Below are 24,542 nucleotides of genomic sequence, written 5' to 3' on the forward strand. Positions count from 1 at the left end.
TTTCATTTGATTTCAGTGTGAACTTTTAACATTGTGAGTAACTGAACTCCTCCCCCTACCCTGCCCTGGCTCTGCCTACAAAAAAAAAAAGGACTGGAGGCCAAATGAAGATATTTCTAAACACTGAAAATCTGGGACTTCCCTGGTGGTCCAGTAGCTAAGACTCTGTGCTCCCAATGCAGGGGGCTTCGGTTCCATCCCTGGTCAGGAAACTAGATCCCACATGCTGCAACTAAGACCCAGCACAGACAAATAAATAAATATTTTTTAAATCTTTTGAACTGTGGTGTTCAAGAAGACTCTTGAGAGTCCCTTGGACTGCAAGGAAATCAACCCTGAATATTCACTGGAAGGACTGACGCTGAAGCTGAAGTTCCAATACTTTGGCTACCTGATGTGAAGAGCTGACTCACTGGAAAAAACCCTGATGCTGGGAAAGATTGAAGGCAGAAGAAGGGGACGACAGAGGATGAGATGGCTAGATGGCATCACAGACTCGATGGACATGAGTTTGAGTGAACTCCGGGAGTTGGTGATGGACAGGGAGGCCTGGCATGCTGCGATTTATGGGGTTGCAAAGAGTCAGACACGACTGAGCGACTGAACTGAACTGAACTGATAGACAAATGATCACTGGAATATGATGCTAGAAGAAAAATACTTTTAGATCCGTTAAAACGAAAGTTGCTCAGTCATGTCCAACTTTTTGTGACCCCATGGACTGTCCCCATGGACTATACAGTCCATGGAATTCTCCAGGCCAGAATACTGGAGTGGGTACCCTTTCCCATCTGCAGGGGATCTTCCTGACCCAGGAATTAAACCGGGGTCTCCAGCATTGCAGGTGGATTCGTTACCAACTGAGCTATCAGAAAAAAACCCACTTTTAGATAGGGGAGGTATAAAAAGACTTGACTTTCAGACTTTACCTGTTCAAGAAACTACTGCAGGATGTGTTTCATCAAAAGGAGGGATGAAACCATGAAGAAGATGTAGGATCCAGAAATAAGAAATCCAACACGGGCCAGAGGAGGTGAAGAAGGGTCCTGAGGGCAGCCCTCAGGGCCTTGGGAACACATAGTAAAGATTGGAATGATGCCTCTGAGAGAAAATGGAACTGGTGCGCTATTTAATGTGTTAAACCACATTGAAAAGATTTTGAAAGTTTTCTTAGAGAGCTTAGACATGAACTGATGAGAGACACATTCCAGATGTGCAAGCTGGATTTAGAAAAGGCAGAGAGGAACCAGAGATCACATTGCCAACATCATAGGAAAAGCAAAGGAATTGCAGAAAAACATCTACTTCTGCTTCACTGACAACACTAAAGCTTTTGACTGTGTGGATCACGACAAACTATGGACAATTCTTAAAGAGATGGAAATACCAGACCACCTCACCTGCTTCCTGAGAAACCTGTATGCAGGCCAAGAAGCAATAGTTAGAACCGGACATGGAACAACAGACTGGTTCAAAATTGGGAAAGGAGTACAACAAGGCTGTATATTGTCACCCTGCTAATTTAACTTCTACACAAAATACATCATGCGAAATGCCAGGCTAGATGAATCACAAGCTGGATTCAAGATTGCCAGGAGAAGTATCAACAACCTCAGATATGGAGATAATACCGCTCCAACGGCAGAAAGTGAAGAGGAACTAAAGAGCCTCTTGATGACGGTGAAAGAGGAGAGTGAAAATGTTGGCTTCAAACTCCATCTTCAAAAAACAAAGATCATGGCATCTGGTCCCATCACTTCACGGCAAATAAATGGGGGAAAAGTGGAACAGTGACAGATGTTTTATTTTCTGGGGCTCCCAAAATGTCACTATGGATGGTGACTGCAGCCATGAAATTAAAAGAGGCTTGCTCCTTGCAAGGAAAGCTATGACAAACCTAGACACCCAAACAGTATCAAAAAGCAAAGGCATCACTTTGGCAACAAAGGTCCATACAGTCAAAGCTATGGTTTTTCCAGTAGTCATGTACAGATGTGGGAGTTGAACCATAAAGAGGGCTGAGCGCAGAAGAATTGATGCTTTTGAACTGTGGTGCTGGAGAAGACTCTTGAGAGTCCCTTGGACTGCAAGATCACACCAGTCAGTCCTAAAGGAAATCAACTCTGAATATTCATTGGAAGGACTGATGCTGAAGCTCCAATACTTTGGCCACTTGATGCGAAGAGCCAACTCATTGAAAAAGACCCTGATGCTGGGAAAGATTGAAAGAAGGAGGAGAAGGGGACGACAGAGGATAAGATGGTTGGATGGTATCACCGACTCAATGTTAATGAATTGAACAGACTCTGGGAGATAATGAAGGATGGGGAAGCCTGGAGTGCTGCAGTCCATGGGGTCACAAAGGGTCAGACATGACTTAGTCACTGAACAACAACAACAACATTTTAAAAGTAACCAAAAAGCAGGTGATTAGTAACTTAGGAAAAAACAAAGTTTGGACATAGAATGTGATCATATCTACTGTCTACTATGAGCAATATTTACATAGTTGAACTAATATAAACACTGCATATTAATTTAACCAAGGACATGCTATAAATATATTCAGGGTGGAGGGAAGAAAAAGTATATGTTTAAAAAATTGTTTGAGGTACCTAAATCCTATTCTTCCAAATAGCTAACCAAGAGAAAATTCTAAAATTGAAAACTTAAGAAATAGAAGTATTAACATTCTATACAGGGATATAGAAAGAATTCCCAGAAGTAGGTAAAAGATTTGAAAGCACTTGCCTTTGAGAAGCAGACAGATGAGATTGAGAGGAAGGGGCAGGTGACTGTAGCCTTTCAGTTTAACTAGTCATGCTATCACATTTTTGAGAAAAACATATAATAAAAATTAAATTAAAAAACAAATGCTACATTATCTGCTTTGATAGCATTTTGGATTAACCAGTTGTGTGCAGCTGTCAAAACTCACTGAATGCATACTTTAAGATTTCCATATTTCATTGTATATACATTTTACATCAACAGAAAAACTGATAAACAAAGCCTAAAATTCTAATGGCATGCATAAGGATATGTGTAGTTTACTTCAAAATCCTTAAAAAAAAAAAAGATGGATCAATGAATGGATAGAACGATGGATAAATCTATAATAAAACAAGTACAGTAAAATGTTGACAGTAGATCCTAGGAGGTAGGTATATAGGGGTTTATGGTAAAATTCTTTCAATTTTGCTGTCTGTTTGAAAAGTTTTATAATAAAAGTTTAGAACAAATAAAAACAAATTGAGCACTAAAATTCAAGAGAGAATGTTCTGTCTGGTGTACCAGCTAGGTAAACTTTAATTTTAAAATGCCTCTTGCTTTCCAGAAGCATTCTGTAGCCATTTAACCCACAGATGACTGGTCAAATCAAAGAGGGCAGTGACACGTGAAGACGAGGGCAGACTGCTATTTCTTGTTGGCACTTCTACCAGGTTCTCTACAGGGTACGTATGTTGTTCAACAATGAATGTTTAATCCCTCTTAACAAGATTTGTCCTCTGGTTATAAATATCCCTGTTGTCACATGCTCATCTATTTCTTAGCCCCAATTGAACTGTAAACTCATCCAAGCTATGGTGTATAACCTCCAGGATCACACACCCAGTGGTTCATCAGTATCAGTTTTACTCTAATATACCGCAGAGAAAAAGTAGCTCTCTGGAATAACAGATTAAGGAACAAATAAGCCAGAATGTCTGGGGAAAAGAATCATACAATTTTCATCACAATGACTCTTAGGGCTTGGATCCAGTCTCGTTGGGAAGAAACTACGTGTAAGAGAGATTAAGTGACATATCCAGAGTGATATAGCTATTTAGTGTGATTATCTTTGGGTATTTTCTTCTTATGTCCATTTAAACTATTAAATAAGTCTATGGGATACGACACACATATACTTGAATCAACAGCCACCCTTTCCCCAAAGAGGCACTTGATTTAAAAAAAAGAAGAACAAAACTGTGGGAGAGGACGGAAGAGATGGTTACTGAGCCAAACTTGGGTTTGCTTGCCTGACTTGCAGCAAAATCAACCTACTGACATGGGGTTGGGTGACGGGAAGGACAGTGTTTATTGCAGGGCCAAGCAAGGAGAATGGGTAGCTCATGCTCAAAAGACCTGAAGCCCCTGATGGCTTTCAGGCAAGGGTTTTTAAAAGCAACATTATTAGGTTTGAAGGTTGTAGGGTGCATGATCAGCTCGTGGACATTCTTCTAATTGGTTGTGGTGAGGTAACTGGGTGGTATATTGGAAGTTAACATCATCAACCTTCTGGTTCCAACCAGTCTGGGGTCTACATGCTTGTGGTCAGCATGCAGTTACTTTCTGACACTTGGTATGGTTTTAGTATCCTCAGAAACAATTCAAGGTATGGCTCAGGATATTATCTATAACCCTTAAGGAGGAACTAAAGGTCTTTGACTTCATTTTATGGTTAAACTGCTGTAATTTTGTCTTGCTTGACTGCTATTGTTGTTGTTTCTGCATTTTCTCACTTCTCTGATTAAATATACTCTTTGGAACGTGGGGAAGGTCTAAGAGGCTAAATCCTTTTTATAAACAAGAGGTAGGAGACATGGAGGGTATGTTGCCAGGAAGGCCCCACAGAGTCTGGCTCAGTTTCAAGACCACACGTTCCTATCCAGTGTGTTTGTAGGGTGAAGTGGGAACAGGAGGATGTTAAGTGAGTGAAAAGTGTCTGTGGTTAAAGTAGTGATACACACTACCTTGTGGATGAAGCCTGAGCATATTACACGGAGAAGCCAAACACAAAAAGGTCACATATTGTATGATTCCATTTATATGAAATATCCAAAACAGGCAAATCCATAGAGACAGAAAGCAGACTGATGGTTGCCTCTGAGGCAAAGAAGAATTAGATATGTGCTTCTGATGGTGTCCTTGCAATCTTAATGCAACAGTTTCTTACTGAGGAAGTAGAACTGGTGCCAGGATAGTTTTTGTCATTCTACTGTCTACTGCGCTAAAGCAGGACTGATTTGCATTTTGATGGTTATAGAAGGAGCCACACATGGAGATCTGAGTTAAATGGAACCATATTTCTGATTTCCATCAGAAATGGTATTACCTTTATAGATTGGTGCTCAGAGCAGTTATGCACTTGGTCTGTCTTTTAACTTGGCTCTGAGCCTGAAGGCTCCCAGAATACGAGTGTCTGCTAATTGCCCTGGTGTGAATGGCCAAGGGCTGGTGTGTGTGAATGTGTATGTGCATATAAATAAAAGTGTATCTGTGTGTGAGTGTGTGTGTGTGTGTGTGTGTGTGTGTGTGTGTGCATGTGTGTGTCCCCCCTCCTGAACAAGGTGGAGTCTACCAGGGTTAGAAATATGTCAGTAGTAGTGAATCATCTAAATTTTATCACTTGAGAGTTAGAACTCAACCCTTTTTATATAGCCTTTTCCTTTTTTCTTCAAACCCCAGCGCTTGGATTCAGGAGTCTGCAAGCATGGAGTCTACCAAAGATGGGCACAATAAAGGATAAAAATGGTAGAGACCTAGTAGATGCTGAAGAGATCAAGAAGAGATGGAAAGAATACACGGAAGAAGTGTATAAAAAAGATCTTAATGAACCGGATCACTACAACGGTGTGGTTAGTCACCCAAACCCAGACGTTCTGGAGTGTGAAGCCAAGTGGGCCTTAAGAAGCACTGCTGCTAATAAAGCTAGTGGATGCGATGGAATTCCAACAGAACTATTCAGATCTCTAAAGGAGGATGCCATCAAAATGTTGCATTCATTATGTCAACAAATCTGGAAGACCCAGCAGTGGCCACAGGACTGGAAAAGGTCAATCCTCAACCCAATTCCCAAGAAAGGTGGTACTGAAGAATGTTCTAACCATTAGAAAATTGCACTCATTCCCCACGCTAGTAAGGTCATGCTTAAAATCTTGCATGCTAGGCTTCAGAATTAGGTGAATCAAGAACTTCCAGATGTCCAAGATGGGTTTACAAAAAGGAGAGGAACTAGAGATCAAATTGCCAACATTTGCTGGAGTATAGCAGAGAAGGCAATGGCACCCACTCCAGTACTCTTGCCCGGAAAGCCCCATGGACGGAGGAGCCTGGTAGGCTATAGTCCATGGGGTCGCTAAGAGTCGGACACAACTGAGCGACTTCACTTTCACTGTTCACTTTCATGCATTGGAGAAGAAAATGGCAACCCACTCCAGTATTTTGCCTGGAGAATCCCAGGGACAGGGGAGCCTGGTGGGCTGCCGTCTATGGGGTCGCACAGAGTCGGATACAACTGAAGGGACTTAGCAGCAGCAGCAGCAGCAGCAGCAGCTGGACTATAGAAAATGCAAGGGAATTTCAGAAAAACAGCTATCTCTGTGTCATCGACTACACAAAAGCCTTTGACTGGATAGATCATGACAAACTGGGGAAAGCTCTTAGAGAGATGGGAATACCAGACCAGCTTACCTGTCTTTTGAGAAACCTGTATGCGGGTCAAGAAGCAACAGTTAAAACCCTGTATGGAACAACTGATTGGTTTAAGAGTGAGGAAGGAGTGTGACAGGGCTGTCTGCTGTCACTCTGTCTGACCTATACGCAGAGCACATCATGAGACATGCCAGGCTGGATGAGTTACAAGTCTGAATCAAGATAGGCAGGAGAAACATCAACAGCCTCAGATATGCAGATGCTATCACTCTAATGGCAGAAAGCAAAGAGGAACTAAAGAGCCTCTGCATGAGGTGAGGGAGGAGAGTGAAAGAGTGGGCTTAAAACTAAATATTCAAAACACTAAGGTCATGCCTTCCAGCCCGATTACTGCATGGCCAACAGAGGGGGAAAAGGTGGAAGTAGTGACAGATTGCCTCTTCTTGGGCTCCAAAATCACTGCAGATAGTGACTGCAGCCATGAATTCAGAAGACAACTGCTTCTTGGCAGGAAAGCAACGACAAACCTAGACAGTGCGTTGAAAAGCAGAGACATTACTCTGCCAACAGAGGTCCATATAGTCAAGGCTTCCCAGTCATGGTCACGTATGGCAGTCATGGTCTTCCCAGTCATCATGTATGGTTGTGAGATCGGAACGCCAAAGAATTAATGCCTTCAAACTCTGGTGCTGGAGAAGACTCCTGAAAGTCCCTTGGACAGCGAGGGGTCGAAGCAGTCAATCTTAAGGGAGATTAAGCCTGAATATTCACTGGAAGGTTTGATGCTGAAGCTGAAGCTCCAGTATTGGCAAACAGACAACACATTGGAAAAGTCCCTGATGCTGGGAAAGATCGAGGGCAGGAAAAGAGGGTGTCAGAGGATGAGATGGCTGAACGGCATCACTGATGCAATGAACATGAACTTGGGCAAACTCCGGAAGATGGTGAGGGACAGGGAGGCCTGGCGTGCTGCAGTCCATGGGGTCACAAAGAGTGGGATATGACAGGGCAACTGAACAACACACTTGCTAAAGCCATGCCTGTGATCCTTAATGGCTGTAAGACCCTGGGCAGGTTCTTAGCCCCATTAAATGGCAGTTTCCTAAGCTTTAAAATGGGGATAATAATATTTCACTCCTAAGACTGTTGTGAAGAAAAAACAGCATACTGGAAGCATTGAATGTGATTCCTGGATCAACATAAGCACTAAGTAGACGCTCTTATGGTTAGAATTATAGGTGCTAAAGAAGGGCTACAAACATCCAGATACCACCCAAACTCGGGTTTATACTCATTTCCCAACATTACGGCGTGCCTTATGAATAGTTAAAATACTAAACAAACTGTAGACATCACTAAACCAACCCACTTAAAATGGTTCATCATTTGCCACTTTACAAGATACTCAAAAGCGAGTCAATTCTCTTCTAGACAGACAGACGGCCTTTCTTCATCTTCATATAGGTAGAATGATTTTGTGAACCCAGGCTGATCTGGCTTAAAAATCCAAGCATTCTTTTATCTCTACATAAATTAATAATTCAAAACAAAATTTTTAAAGAACAAACTTCCATTTTGCTAAAAAGGAGAGTCCTTTAATGGATGCCTCTAAACTTAGCAAGCTCTCCAGCCATCTTATCAGTGGGTTTTTGTTGTCCCCCTCAAATGCACACTGATGGTCAGGCCTCAGCAGCATCAGATGGAATGAGATGCAGCTAGCCAGCCCAGGACCACCTTCTTCCTGGGCTAGATTTTAACACTGATAGAGTAGACTTTTAATCCATTAATTAACGATGAAAAAGGAAGGGATAAGAGTGCTATATTCTGACATCAATAGTTTCAAACAGCCTAATGAGACTGTTTGGAATGCCTTCCAAAATTCATTAGCTCAACCATTGATGGGAGTAACTGAAGAAAACATTCAGCACAGTTTGATTCAACAGTTCTTTTCTGAACTGCCCATGAATCCTGAAACTGAAGTTCATCTGCAGTTTTTTTTATACCATGTTTACAGAGATCCTGAACCATGAAAAAGAACAGCTCTTTATCACCGACTGCTCCGTCTGTTCATCTGTTCGTCCATCACTCTATCCATCCATTCATCCATCATCCATCCATCCATCCAGCTGCCCCACAAATACTTACTGAATGTTTTTCCTCTCATGGAGCTTACCAAGAATGATGAGATATACTATGGAGATAACAATAAATAAAGTAAATGGGGGTTGTGTGAAGGAATACAGTGCAGTATATGTGTACAAATTTAAATAGGAGAGCAGGGATGGTCTCAGGAAGCAGGCAATATTTGGGCAACAACCTGAAGGAGGTGAGGGAATAAACCATGCGTATGTCTGAAAGAAGAATGTTCCATATAGAGAAACAGTATGTGCCAAGCTGAGTGTGTACTTTGTGAGATGGAGAAATACCAAGGAGGCCTAACATAGCACAATTCCACTGGTCTATGAGACCAGAAAGCCCTGATATTTTCCCACACTGTGTTAGCCTGGGTTCCCTGGAAAACAGAGCCTGAAGAAAGGTTTAAATGCTAAAGCGTTCATGGGAGGTATAATCCATGGCAGCTAAAGTGAGGAGAAAAGAGAGACATTCAAATACAAGGTGAGGGACTTCCCTGGTGCTCCAGTGGCTAAGACTCCACACTCCCAAAGCAGGGGGCCTGGGTTCAGTCCCTGGTCTGGGAACTAGATCCTACATGCCGCAAAGAAGAGTTCACACGCCACAACTAAAGATCCCGCGTGCCACAACGAAGACTCCGAGCAGCCGAATAAATGAATAAATATTCAAATATAAGAGGATGTCCTGTGATACTGGTCACTGCTTCCCAACAAACTTTCCATCAAACTCCATGAGAGAAACACCTGATTCTCTCAGGTGTGTCCACCAGGTACCAAGCTGAAAGAACTGTGCCCCAGTACAGCCCATCAGAGAGGGAACGCATAGGGAACTTAGCTGCTGACTCTCTGCTGTCTCCTGTCTCTACAATAATCAAAGTTTGTCCCACGGGCATTAACTTCCCTGCACTTCTACACAGAAAATCATAAGACCTGTGGACTTTATTCTGTCTAAAAATAAAGATAAATTTCTCTTGAATACTAACAAATGATAAATAGTCTGTTGCTTCAGCCTAGGTCCCAAAGAGAAGATGATGTGTGGCAGGACTAGTGAATTAAACCTTTGTCGATATACACCACTGAAATTGTAGAGTCAATTTTTGTTGCAGCATAACGTAGCATATCCTGATTGACACAAAGATTCACTGCCCATTAGCACATTAATGACATGAGTTTTTCAGTAAAGGCATCTTTTTAATGTTATTTCATCCAGTATTCTCAAACTATTTTGATTATTGAATATTCTTTCCACAGAGCACCTAAATGGAAGTAGTTTGACAAAACACCGTCCGTATAATCTTCTCCAAGGAGATGGGGCAACACACCCTACTGTGGAATAATTAAAATCTTCCCAGATCTTAGCAGTTTGGGTATGAATTATGTCACATTTTTATGCCCAAACTGGACTTCCCGGGTGACGGAGTGGAAAAGAATCCATCTGCCAATGCAGGTACACTGGTTCAATCCCTCCCTGTCTGTATGCCCTGAAACAACTAAGCCGGTGCACCACAACTGCTCAGCCCACGTGCCCCAGAGCCAGTGCTCCACAAGAGAAGCCACTGCAGTGAGAAGCCCCAGCTCTCCCCAGCTAGAGAAAGCCCCTGAGCAGCAACAAAACTCCAGCACAACCAAAAACTAAATAAAATTTAACACACACACACACACACACACACACATTAATGCCCAAATTAAGGATTCCTAGCCCAAGACCACTATTCTGCTGCATCCCACAGGCCAGCAAGGCCTCCCTTGCCCAGTTTCACGACCAAAGAAAGGGCCGTAAGTCAGCGACACAGATGAAGACATCACGGTTTACCCGATGGAGGACCCTGCCTGTCTCAAGCAAGGTCCTGGAACAACATCCCATCGCGTGCAATGCAGGAGCAGCCAGGCAGGACGGACACGTTGGCAGGTTTCACTGCTGGGGGAAGCCAGGATTACCGATTGTATGGGAATTGACCTCGGGTGATCCCTGCCAGGCAGATGCCATGGAGAAGGAAATGGCTATGCTCGGCTGGAGAATGCCTGGCAGGCTACAGTTAAAGACTGAGACATGGCTGAACACACACGCGTGCAAGCGTGCAGGCACCCACACACACAGGCGCCCATGCATGCATGCACTCAGGCACCCGCTTACACACGCAGGTGGACAAGCATGCAGCCGTACACTCACGCATGCAGCCACGCACCCACGCATGCACCCACACACGCACAGACGCACGCAAGCACATACGTAGACACGCCCCCATGCACCCACTCGGCCACCCACACATGCACGCGGAAGCCCACACAAGCACGCATGCGCACACCACAGACACACACAAGCGCGCACGCACCACGCACGCATGCGCAGATCAGAACCCATACTCGTGGGCACGCAACCCCACCGTTGCGCAGAAACAGCTGATCGCCGAAACCAGTTGAGGGGCAGACTCCTCATCAGCCGTTTGGTAAGCTGCGGTTAGCTGGGCCGTGGGGCAAGGAGGTGGGGCGTTAGTCCTGCGAGTAGGGTGTAGGTGAAGTAGGCGCTAGTCGGACAGGGGAGAGACAGAGAGCAAGAACACAGCCATTTTGAGTGGCTTGATCTTCCAACTGCCACTAGAAATTCCTCGATGCCCCTGGGACTTCACAGGGCAAGTATCTTCCAGGTAGTTAGGAAAACGCTTGCCCATGTTCTTCTGAGCTGTGTTTGTTGTCACGTACCTATTGGTACTTCGTGGTTGCCAGGTAGGCACCTATTTCTGTTTCTCTTCTATGATTTGCCGTTCTCCAGCGCTCGCTTTAAGATCCTATAGCCCTAGTGCTATGTGATGGTCTCAGGAAGAGTAGGTCTGGAGAGTATAACCCTTCTCGTCCTTTTTTATCTTGAGTAATTTTCTTTTCATGTTTTATCTCCTCTGCACAATAATCACATAACCCTTTCTTGGGCCCAACATGTCAGAACCTCTGATGAACAGAGCACTTTCAGCCATTAGGCACTGACCTCTCCCTCTAGGGGGCCCCAGAACTCTCATCAGATCAGGCACAGGGCAGACACCAGGTTAAGAATTTGTCTTCCGTCACCCCTCTATCCAGAGATCTTTCCTCTTTTGCCTCCCAGATGAAAGGAACCTTAAATCAACTCAGGTAATGCCAGGACGGGCTTCCATTGTGGCTTAGTGGTAAAGAATCTGCCTGCCAATGCAGGAGATGCAAGAGACACAGGTTCAGTCCTTGACTTGTACAGATCTCCTGGAGAAGGAAATGGTAACCCACTCCAGTATTCTTGCCTGGGAAATTCCATAGGCAGAGGAGCCTGGTGGGCTACAGTCCATGGGGTCGCAAAGAGTCTGACACCTCTCCCCTTCCCTCCCTCCCTCATCACTTCTCACTGGAAGTCTTTCTTTCCCACAAGGGCTTAGTGGGGCTCAGGGTAATCCCAGCATGGCTTCTGTGGTGGGAGAGGTGATGCGGAGAGGGAGGGGGGAATAAATCTGATTCTGAAAATAGATTGAAATTTAAAATGCAACTGGAAATAAGACCTGGAGCAAATTCACTAAATGATTGATGAGTAAATTTAGTAATTAAGTCAGCCTATTTTCTTTACATAACGACTTTCCCCTGAGAATAATCAGCAGAATTCTAAGAAAAGTATTTGCCAAAGTTATGATATATTTAATTATCCATAATTCTGTGCAGTGCACAGAGGAAGAAAAAGAAAGCCCGGTAAGATGGCCAGGTTCATGTCTTGCCTGATAATAGAGGTGACTTTTGTGGCTGTTTTGATTATCATTTTTGATCTAGAATCAAAAGTTCTTCCCTGTAGAACTTACCAGAAAGAAGTTGGCTGACAGCATCTATAGTGATGAAAGGTGTTTGTAGGCATACTTTTTAGGCAAGCAGAAGTTGGTGCTCTCACTGGTAAAGCATTGCCTTTGTGACAGTTAATGAAGTCTTTCTGTCCAAGGCAGAAGTGGGATAAACAGGACATGGTGGATTGGGCTCTACCCCTCAAATATAAAGGGGTGGCTGATGAGCTGCTCACACAGGTGAGCAGGAGTAGTGAGAATTCCTACTGTGAGCTGGTCCACCCGCTTCCAGTGACTCTCTCCTCAGAGGGGATTGCCCTTAGGCAGAGTGTCATGTGGAGTCAGTCACTTCTTACCCTAGACCTCAGTTTCCTATTTTCTTGAAGATTTCTACAAAAGCAAGCTATTTCCACACCCTCGTGAGTGCTCCAGGCGATGCAAATGGAGAGAGCCTGGGAAGTCTCTTTGTTTTGATCACTTTTACCAACTGAAGTCACTCAGTCGCATCCAACTCTTTGCGACCCCATGGACTGTAGCCTATCAGGCTCCTCCGTCCATGGGATTTTCCAGGCAAGAGTGGTGGAGTGGATTGCCATTTCCTTCTCCAGGAGATCTTTCCAACCCAGGAATCGAACCCATGTCTCCCTCATTGCAGGCAGATGCTTTACCATCTGAGGCACCAGGGAAGACCCCTACCAACCATACCTTCATACAACTCTCGTGAATCACCCTGCCTTTGAACTCCTGTCTGGAGGCAAGCACACTGAACCTGCTCCATATACCTGACCCAGCTGATCATTTTCTCTTATTATTATTAAATCATCAGGTTGGCATTTGTGATAAAACCCAGGAAAGTGGGGGAAGAACTAGAGGTAGCAGAAACTTACTGTTTGATTGCCTGGAATGACTACTTTCCTTATATATGCATTGTTTATTTCAAAATATTTAATGAAATCTCCTATCTCTAGGTAATATTTGATCACGGGTAGTACCCTTGCAAATTTTTTATTGATAGACAGTGTACATACAGAAAAGTGCATGTAACCTAAATGTAAAGCTCACTGAACTTTCAGAACTCTAAACATGCTGTGGCCAATAACCAGATCAATAAAGAGGACTTGGGATTTCCCTAGCCGTCCAGTGGTTAGGACTCCATGTGTCTACCAGGGGGCGTGGTTTCAATCCCTGATCTGCGACCTAGATCCCACAAGCCACATAGCACAAATAAGTAATTAAATCTTTACCCATAGCCCCAGAAGCCCCCTCCCCCAAATACTCCTTCCAGACACAGCTTCTCCCCCTTCAGGTAACCAATAGCCTGACCCCTACGAGCAGAGATTCCTTTTGCCTGCCTCTGTACTTTATATAAATAGAAACATATAGCCTGTTTCCCTTTTTCCTGACTTCTCTCAGTCAGCATTAAGTTTGTGAGAGCCTTCCTTATTACTCTGTGCAGTGATACATGTTTTCTTCTCATTGCTGCACAGCGGTATAAATACACTAGAATGTGTTTATCCGCTTTCCTGTTGATGGACCTTTGGGTAGTTTCCAGTTCAGTGCTGTTACAAACACCCGAATTCATGTCCTTTGTCAACACAGGTATGCACTGCTTTGGGATATGTACCCAGGAATTACTGGGTCATAGGGTAAGCAGGTGTTCAGCTTTAGTAGGTATCAACTGTTATCAAACCGTTTCTTTGTGGTTGTACCAGTTTGCACTTCCACTAGCAGTGACAAGACCACTGGTTTCTCTACAGCCTCTCCTAAAATGTACTCAGATCAGTCCCCTACCTACTAAGGGATGTGGTATTTCTAGTGGCTCAAAATCCAGATTCTGGAACTAGACATTCTGGGTTCAAATTCCAGCTTTATCCTTTAATAGGTGTGTGAACTTAGACATCTTACTTAATTTTTCTGTGCCTCAGTTTTTTTCTTCTCTAAAATGAGGACAATAACTAGATCATCTACCTCATAGAGTTAAGGATTAAAGAACTTAATGCGTGTAGAACACTAAGGATAGTGCCTGGCACATACACAATACTCCATAAATCTTAGAGATTATTTTCATTCAAATGCATTGAAAAAAATCAGTTGCCACCAGTGCAGTAAGAGAGTTGTGTATCTTACTGTAAAAGAAATAGAAAGTTTCCCACATATCCTGGGAGGCAGTCAGCTAAGTGCCACAAGGGGTCTCTGTATGCAGGAGCAAGATAGCATACATGTCTCAATCTCGGGCTATGCCAGTCACAGCTAATCCTTGGGAATTTGTATGTGCAAATTAAACTAGAATCAGTGCTCCAAAATATTCATAGGAGAATATGAACCATGTATACAATCACTATAAACGACAGTCTGGGCTTTATTTATTTGGCTAATGAAGCCACTGACATCTCTCCTGTTTAAGCTAGCAGATAAGAGTTTTAGTGGATTCTTTAAAAATCTATAAACTTTTACAGTCTAGCACTTGGCAAACACCACTTTAGGAATTAACATAGATGTGTATTTCAGTAAATAACTATAGATTCAGTAAATATTCCACGGAGGAAAGAGAAATAGTAAAGAATGATGATCGGAGAGTAGGTAGGAAGTTCAAAGACGTGCAAAGCTGACACTCCAGTCTCCATGAATGGTCATTGACTAGAATTGGGTTTTAATGTTAAATATCAGCGAATCAGCAAATACATTTTTTGTCTCCATCTCCTAGCTTTTGTTCTTGTTGTTGAGTCGCTCCGTCATGTCTTTTTGCAACCCGGTGGACTGTAGCCCACCAGGGTCCTCTGTCCATGGGATTCTCCAGGCAAGAATACTGGAGTGGGCTGCCATGCCCTCCTCCAGGGGATCTTCCGCACGTAGGTATGGAACCCACATCTCTGCATTAGCAGGTGGATTCTTTACCACTGAGACACCAGCGAAGCCCATCTTCTATTAGAGCTTGCACTGTGTTTAGCCGCTCAGTTGTGTCCAACTCTTTGCGACCCCATGGACTGTAGCCCACCAGGCTCCTCTGTCCATGGGATTCTCCAGGCAAGAATACTGGAGTGGGTTACCACACTCTCCTCCAGGGGATCTTCTCAGCCCAGGGATTGAACCCAGGTCTCTGGCATCACAGGCAGATTCTTTCTTTCTTTATTTATTTTTTTAAATTTTAAAATCTTTAATTCTTACATGTGTTCCCAAACATGAACCCCCCTCCCACCTCCCTCCCCATAACATCTCAGTGGGTCATCCCCATGCACCACCCCCAAGCATGCTGTATCCTGCGTCAGACATGGACTGGCGATTCAATTCTTACATGATAGTATACATGATAGAATGCCATTCTCCAAAATCATCCCACCCTCTCCCTCTCCCTCTGAGTCCAAAAGTCCGTTATACACAGCTGTGTCTTTTTTCCTGTCTTGCATACAGGGTCGTCATTGCCATCTTTCTAAATTCCATATATATGTGTTAGTATACTGTATTGGTGTTTTTCTTTCTGGCTTACTTCACTCTGTATAATCGGCTCCAGTTTCATCCATCTCATCAGAACTGATTCAAATGAATTATTTTTAACGGCTGAGTGATACTCCATTGTGTATATGTACCACAGCTTTCTTATCCATTCATCTGCTGATGGACATCTAGGTGGTTTCCATGTCCTGGCTATTCTAAACAGTGCTGCGATGAACATTGGGGTACATGTGTCTCTTTCAAGTCTGGTTTCCTCGGTGTGTATGCCCAGCAGTGGGATTGCTGGGTCATAAGGTAGTTCTATTTGCAATTTTTTAAGGAATCTCCACACTGTTCTCCATAGTGGCTGTACTAGTTTGCATTCCCACCAGCAGTGTAGGAGGGTTCCCTTTTCTCCACACCCTCTCCAGCATTTATTGCTTGTAGACTTTTGGATCGCAGCCATTCTGACTGGTGTGAAGTGGTACCTCATTGTGGTTTTGATTTGCATTTCTCTGATAATGAGTGATGTTGAGCATCTTTTCATGTGTTTGTTAGCCATCTGTATGTCTTCTTTGGAGAAATGTCTATTTAGTTCTTTGGCCCATTTTTTGATTGGGTCATTTATTTTTCTGGAATTGAGCTGCATAAGTTGCTTGTATATTTTTGAGATTAGTTGTTTGTCAGTTGCTTCATTTGCTATTGTTTTCTCCCATTCAGAAGGCTGTCTTTTCACCTTGCTGATAGTTTCCTTTGTTGTGCAGAAGCTTTTAATTTTAATTAGATCCCATTTGTTTATTTTTGCTTTTATTTCCAGAATTCTGGGAGGTGGATCATAGAGGATCCTGCTGTGATTTATGTCTGAGAGTGTTTTGCCTATGTTCTCCTCTAGGAGTTTTATAGTTTCTGGTCTTACATTTAGATCTTTAATCCATTTTGAGTTTATTTTTGTGTGCGGTGTTAGAAAGTGATCTAGTTTCATTCTTTGACAAGTGGTTGACCAGTTTTCCCAGCACCACTTGTTAAAGAGATTGTCTTTACTCCATTGTATATTCTTGCCTCCTTTGTCAAAGATAAGGTGTCCATATGTGTGTGGATTTATCTCTGGGCTTTCTATTTTGTTCCATTGATCTATATGTCTGTCTTTGTGCCAGTACCATACTGTTTTGATGACTGTGGCTTTGTAGTAGAGCCTGAAGTCAGGCAAGTTAGAGTCTTTACCGTCTGAGCCACCAGTGAAGCTTAGTGGGTTGCAACTCTGGCTGCCTATTAGAGTCACCTGGGGAGACCTGCCTGGGGGTCCAATGGTTGGGACTCTCCGCTTCCACTGCAGACAGGGGTAGGGGAGTGACCAGGGTTTGCTCCCTGATCTGGGGACTAGTATCCCACACACTGCTCAGTGTGGTCAAAGAAAATAGAATTACCTGGGGAACTTTAAAAAATTCACATCCCCCCACTTAAAAAAGGAAGAATGCTCAGCTTCTCACCCAGAAATGTTGATTCTGTTTGTTTGTCAGCAGGGCCCAGATTTTTTTTTTTTCCTCAAGGTCTCCAAGTGATTCTAATGGGCTTCCAGAGATGGGAAATATTTCCTTCTGAGTGTCACTGCAACGAAACTGGTGGTTCTCTCTGAATGGTTGTCTCTTGCAGTGGGGTAACAAGGAGGATCCTGAGTAGTTTCTGGGGAGTCTGTCTGGTTTAGTCAAGAAAAGCTCAAAACAGTGGCTGAACTGGTTTTTATCTGGTACATTTTCTCTCCTACCTATAGTCTTAGAACATTCCAATCTATTTTAAGCCTTCCTGTGGTTTCCAAAGCACAATACTTTCGAACTGAAGACTTACCATTTCAAATCTCATGGGCTAGGATTCAATCTAGAGCAGAACTTAAGTATCCCAATTAGTAATTGGATTGAAAAAAGACCCAGGAAAGTGCCCTTCATAAAAGAGTGAAATTGTGTTTTATGCGGTTGTTGTTGCTATCACCTGTGGTTTCAACTGCAGGAAAAATAGGAAAAAGCCATGAAACAATCATTGTATTGGGTGGGCCAAAAAGTTCATTCTGGTGTTTCCGTGACATGTCACAAGAAACCCAAATGAACTTCTTGGCCAATGCAAATAGTTGGATCCCATAGGAACTCTACCTTGTGCCTCATTTGGAAGGGCTTGTCTGGCCTCCTTTGTAGAACTGGTCCAGCACTCTTTGCAGGCAGAGAAAAGCAGTTCCGTGGGCGTGGCAGCTTTCTGGATCCTCCCCCACTCCAGGTATTTGTGATGAGGGACACACTACTCAGAGACAGTCTAGAATTCACCAGAAGCCTTCTTAAATTCTGCTTGCTGGAACACATCTAATTTTATTTGGAAGATAAACGGAAGCAAGAGCTGGTGAAATTCAGCAAAACAGACTATACTACTCACCAGTTGTCACAATCACCACATCTTTGTCTAAATTCAACGCCTTCTCTTTACCCTTTCAACAACTGTTTAATGTATGGGCGCTGTCTCTTATGATTTGCTCCAAATGACATCATCTCTTCTCCCGTATATAATAGAGTGAAATGGCTCAGTCGCATCTGACTCTTTGCGACCCCGTGAACTGTAGCCTGCCAGGCTCCTCCGTCCATGGGATTCTCCAGGCAAGAGTACTGGAGTGGGTTGCCATTTCCGTCTCCGGGGGATCTTCCCAGCCCAGGGATGGAACCCAGGTCTCCCACATTGCAGGTGGACACTTTAACCTCTGAGCCACCAGGGAAGACCCCAGGACATAATGGTGGTAGGCTAAGAGTCCTTCATTTGAAATCTAATATTTCATTTGTATTTCAAATCTAGGTGAATAGGCAGCCCCACCTCTATTTAACCAGAGGGTTCTGGCCAAATATGTAGTGTGGTTGTAGACACTTACCAGATACACCCTCATATATTCACTAATTTCAGGAGGAGTTGAGTGAATTAATCAAAGGTGTTTAACTGTCATAACTGAGGGTCACTCCGAACGTATCTCCAGATTTCAAACTGTATGAAAGTCATCTCCCTAAAGGTCGTTTTGAAGATATTTAGCAATAGCTGTGCGAGCAGAGGATGGCAGGCAGAGCTGGGCTCTGTTACAATCTCAGAAGAGTTACACAACCACCCTTCTCCAGGTGTGGTCCCTGGACCATCAACATCAGAATCACCAGGGCTGTTTGTTAAAAAGGCAGAGTCACAGGGAACCCCCCAGACTTAATGAGTTGGAATTTCTGGGTGTAGGACCCAAGAATCTCCACTTCTGTATACATCAAGGCTTTTGTATAACCTCAAATTTAGACAAAGTTCCCATACATCTTTGATTCCCAGTATCAGTTATGGAAAATGCGAAGTTTTTCTAATGCCAAATGAATCATTCTCACTGTTAAACAAAAAAAGACCTCTTTCATTATTACTATTACTGAAGGATTTTTTAAAAGACTAAATTTGTTGAAACTTTCAGCCAGGGTACTATTGGAATAAGATTTATTTTGCCCCCTTCACTCTTTTTTTTAACATAATTTGAACATTTGAAACTCTTTTCATGAAGACTATTTCAGTAATAAACATTTTCCTCCCCTTTTCTCAGATACCAATGGCCTACAAAAGTTGTATAAAGATTTTTAGATGAAAGATGAAAGTTAAGAGACACAATTATTGGGAAGGACAGGAGATTTTATTTGTGTGTTAAATGTAACACATATTCCCCCTAATAAATAGATGATAAACTGCGTTTTTATGGTGTTTTAGGTAAAAGGACTGTCTTCGGTGAAAGTAGTGTAACCACCTAAATAAGGATTATCTTTCATCTTCCACTGAGTAAGTATATTTTAATGTTTTTAATCTATGCGCGTGGGATAATAAAAAGCATCAACTGCTTCAATAAGTGAATTAAACAAAAAGACAGTTTTGAGAGCTGAGAGAAGTATAAAAATCATCAACCAAGAACCAGTCTAATGGACTCCTCCCTCCCTTTTCTACCTTCTTTCACCTCCTATTATTACATGTAAGTTGAAAGGGCTTCATCTAAATGGCTTCCTGCTTCCAACTGTGTGGAAAGTGAGTTGGAATCATTTGGAGTATTCTGAAACCTTACTGTAATCATGAACACAGAGATGCAAAGAGATGTTGAAACATCTGTTTTCCAGATTAAGAATATCACCCAGATAGTTGGGGAACAAAGTTTTCCATTATCTCGCCTTAAATCCAATTAGCAAATACATGTCATTCTAAAAGATTCTGGTAACCATTGCTCAGAGGGAGAACAATCCAGAAAAGAAACACAAAAAGGATATTTTCAGCACCATGAAATTTAAGGACTAAGAGAACTATGGTAAGAAAGATAATGATAAAGCTCATGCATGTAAGACTTTTATGTGGTTGGGCTCAGAGTTTTTTCACTTTATTTTATGACAAGTAAATAAATGGTTGAGTGACAAGAAGAAAATAAGGTTACCTTCAAGGTGATTTCAACAGAAAAAGTATTTCCCTGTGAAAATACCAAGATGTTTCCTGACCAACAGGATTGGAATGTCAAGGGTTCAAATGCATTCACCGAGCATTTATTTCTATTTTGAATTTCCCTAAACTGTTTGCCTCAACATATCCTCCCAACATTTTTGAGAGAGGTCAAGGGTTTAAGAGGCCCTGGGGTTTAAGCTAACAATTCTGGTTCACAAACATATCTCATGTCAAAGTGTGAGTGTGCTATAGAAAGTGAAGTCGCTCAGTCGTGTCCGACTCTTTGCGACCCCGTGGACTGTAGCCCACCAGGCTCCTCCGTCCATGGGATTCTCTAGGCAAGAGTACTGGAGTGGGTTGCCATTCCCTTCTCCAGAAGATCTTCCCCACCCAGGGACCGAACTGGTGTCTCCTGCATTGCAGGCAGACGCTTTAACTCCTGAGCCACCAGGGAAGCCCAATATTTCTTTGAGCTCCTTTCTTGGGTGGGAGGCGCGGGAGGCACGAATACTGGAGTGGGCTGCCATTCCCTTCTCCAGGAGATCTTCCCGACCCAGGGACTGAACCCGGGTCTCCCGCATTGTAGGCAGACCCTTTACCGTCTGAGCCACCAGGGAAGTCTTGAGTGTGCTATAGCTGAACATAACATGGTCACATCTGTTCAGCTGCCTGGTGATTTTACTTGCAGTATCCAGTAAATGGTGCTATTACAGTGCTCCTGCAGTCAAAGGTCTCATTGTAACCTGATTCTATTTTCTATAATTGAGAATCAGTTTTGTGTTTGGTTCACAGGTGCTGATGCTACTGCTAAGTCACTTCAGTCCTGTCCGACTCTGTGTGACCCCATAGATGGCAGCCCACCAGGCTCCCCTGTCCCTGGGATTCTCCAGGCAAGAACACTGGAGTGGGTTGCCATTTCCTTCTCCAATGCATGAAAGTGAAAAGTGAAAGGGAAGTCGCTCATTCGTGTCCGACTCTTAGCGACCCCATGGGCTGCAGCCTGCCAGGCTCCTCCGTCCATGGGATTTTCCAGGCAAGAGTACCGGAGTTGGGTGCCATTGCCTTCTCTGTTGGTTCACAGCTATTCATAACTAAACTTTGAGTTTCTCCACCAGAGTCTTGATGCCTGTTTCTAAAACAAATACTGTGCCTTAAAATTGGCCAACATAGATATTTTGCTTAATTGAAGAGTGGAAGAGTTTTACCCCAATTTATTCATTTTTGTACATACCACTGCTTGAAGGACTCCGGACTTGTCTGTGCAATTGTAACTGAAATAAATAGGGCACAATACCTAGCATATATGATATACTCTTGATAAATATTTGCTGAATGAATGAAAAAAAATAGTGGCTTTAGACTGAATTATGGTGGCAAATTTGCACACGCAAACACACACACACTCACTTCTTTTACCATTATGGGGATGACCCGGAATTCTTTGAGATGTCAAGGTTAGTTCTGGAGAAGGGAATGGCAACACACTCCAATAGTCTTGCCTGGAAAATGGACAGAGGAGCCTGGAGGGCTATAGTCCATGGGATTGCAAAGAGGTGGACACAACTGAGTGACTGAGCACCTCACGAAACTGGGTGGGGGGTGCAGAAAGAAGATATAAAGCTTAGTTCTAAATAGGGATGCCTCTATTGATGTTTGATGATTACGAACCCCACCCCCACCCCCCGTAGGGTTCTCAGAATCTGAACTGGAGCACCTTTCTCTGTCCTTGCAGTGAGCTGCAGACACTTGATCTTCCAGTGGAGATTGCCAAACCTTTGCGGGCAGAAACCTGGTCTTATATCATCTTTGAAGTTCTCACTGCACCTAATTTAGGGCATACCCATAGAGAAGGTTCTATTATTATCCCCATTTTCACATGAGGAAACTGAGGTTAAGCAGCTGAAGTCATCTTAAGTTAAAGTCGGATAGTTAGTGGTGAAGACAGTGCTAGTGTTTGATCCCTGGCAGGGTGAGGCCTGAGGCTCCTCTGCCTAGGGTAATGTATCAGAAAGGTAGCTGCTACCCTCCCCCCACCCCCCAAAAAAGTAAGGTAAGGAGTCAACTATGAAATTACAACTCAGAGAATAAGAGTAATGAAAAAACTAAATGTTCTAGACCTGCCAAGACATTGGAGTAACTTAGATAGAAATTATGAAACTGTATTATCTGTCCTGGGTATTTACTCAACAAGATCCTGGCAAATAAATCCAATTCAAGAGAGAGATTCAGGGGAATCATTGGCTTTTCCCTCTCTGTAGACACTACATCGTTCAAATGCCAAGGAAGACCTAAAAGGGAACCTTTTGTGTGAAATAGGTAGTATGTATCAAACAGAGTGTGGCCAGTCCTCTGGAATTGCCTGAAACTCTCCAGTGAGAAGCAACGGGAATTTTTCTCTAGTATGCTGATCCTCTCACAGCTGATGCCCCATCCTCTGTCTCTCTTCCTTTTGGCCAGTTTGCTTCTTGAAGCTAGGCAGAACATCCTTAAAGAAACGGGCATCCTCTGCCTCTCTACTTTAAGTTATTAGTAGTTTGGGAAGCTTTGTGGAGTCTGTAGGACATGGGCCAATTAGGAGAGAAACAGAGGGATGGGGTGGGGGGGTGGTGAGGGAAGAGACAGACACACAGAGACAGTGAGACATGGAGAGAGGTGAAATGACACTGAAAGTCCTTGAGAGTGTACTGACCTTAGAAAGCCTTTTCGAAACCAGTCACTAATTCAATATGATGAATTACCTTAAAGTAGCTTGTAGAGTGTTTCCTGAGAAGAATTGGAGGTCGCTTCAAAGGAAATAAATAAACCACAACTAATGTGCTGATGTTTTAAAGAGAAAAGGCAATTGCTAAAAATGACCATCCAATTTCCATTACTTACTACAGTCATTAGAAACAAGGAATATGTTTATTGATCTGAAGTGGTTCAAACAGTATTTTCTTTGTTCAAACCAATTTAGCTGGAGGAAAAGCCAAGAGTTTGCCTTGTGTGGGGGCGGTGGGGGGGGGGGATTGTGGAGAGAAAGAGATTCTTTACATAAAAACTGTTGTTTTTCTATCCTCGGGCCACTCACCTAAGAAGAATAACTGGGTTTCTATTAAAGCGAAGCAATTTTTGCCCCTGATCACTATTGGTTTAGCTCTAGGCCCTTGAGACTCAAAGTAGGTTTGGCATTAGCAATATCAGTATAATCCGGGCATACATTAGACAGGTAGATTCTCTGGCCCCACCCCAGTCCTAACTGAATCATCATCTAGTTTTTAACAAGATGTTTCCTGATTCATAGGCACATTAATGTTTGAGAAGTACTAGTCTAGACCAACATGAATGGTTATTTAAACAGTTGATAGAAAAAAGAGATGGTTAAATAAAGGAGGAAATACTATCTGATAAAAGCACTTTTGTCCAAAGATTTGTTGGTGTTGATAAACTTGCTCCTATCCACTTAACCCAGGTTTGAAGTAAAAACTTGATAGGCCCATTCTGAAATGACGTTTACCAGCTCCAGCGTCCTCATGGTTGACTGAGCTCCCACAAATGGTTGCTGACTTTGTTTGTGTCCCCAGGTGAGCAGAAATGAGTGAACAAGCAGAAAAAAGCAGTTCCGTGCGAGAGAGACCTGCACGTCCAAGTTCTCCTGAGAAACCAAGTGAGATGGAACTGAAGCAGATGAAACGGGTGGAGCAGCAGTTAAAACGGTTGTCATTTCAAAATTCCGGGCCTCAGGCAGCCAACTTTAACCCTAAATTAAGGCAGCTGATGAAGGAAGGGCAAATGGCAAGCAAGAATGAGTCTGTTCCTGTAAAACGCAAAGTCAACAAGTATGACGAAAAGGGCAGGCTCACCTTCAATCAGGCTGACCTGTGTGACTGCCTTGATAAAGACTGCCAGGGTTGCTTCTACCCGTGCCCCAAGTGTAACTCCACCAAGTGCGGGCCCACTTGCCGCTGCAACCGCCGCTGGGTCTACCACACCATAGTCGATGAGAATGGGGAGGTCATCAGCAAGATGCCATTCGACCTCTCTGACTAGGAGCAGCCCTCCAGGCTGATGCATTTTCTCTGCTTTGCAGTTATACCAGCCTCTGTCTCCTGGGTGAATTTTAGGACTGGGGGAAAAAAAGTTTTACAAATATAGTTTAGACTAGTTAGTGTTCTCTGAAGCCATAGAACCCTGTGTAATGCACTGTCTTTCTCTAACCTTCCTGCTGTGATGACTCAGATTCCTCCCCTGGTAACCAGCAACTGAATTCCTACTCTGCTCTCGGGTTAAAAATCCCTTTCCTCTTTGCTGGTACCTTAGGAGATGGAGTTTTAGGTTT

General features: G+C 43.2%; 1 pseudogene; it reads left to right on the plus strand.

The window, feature by feature from the left end:
* The first annotated feature begins 23,797 nt into the window (after window positions 1-23,797).
* LOC138072028 (ARL14 effector protein-like pseudogene) lies at window positions 23,798-24,253 on the plus strand (annotated as a pseudogene).
* Window positions 24,254-24,542: the final 289 nt, after the last annotated feature.

This window comes from Capricornis sumatraensis, chromosome X (genome assembly GCF_032405125.1).
Source record: "Capricornis sumatraensis isolate serow.1 chromosome X, serow.2, whole genome shotgun sequence".
Taxonomy (NCBI): domain Eukaryota; kingdom Metazoa; phylum Chordata; class Mammalia; order Artiodactyla; family Bovidae; genus Capricornis; species Capricornis sumatraensis.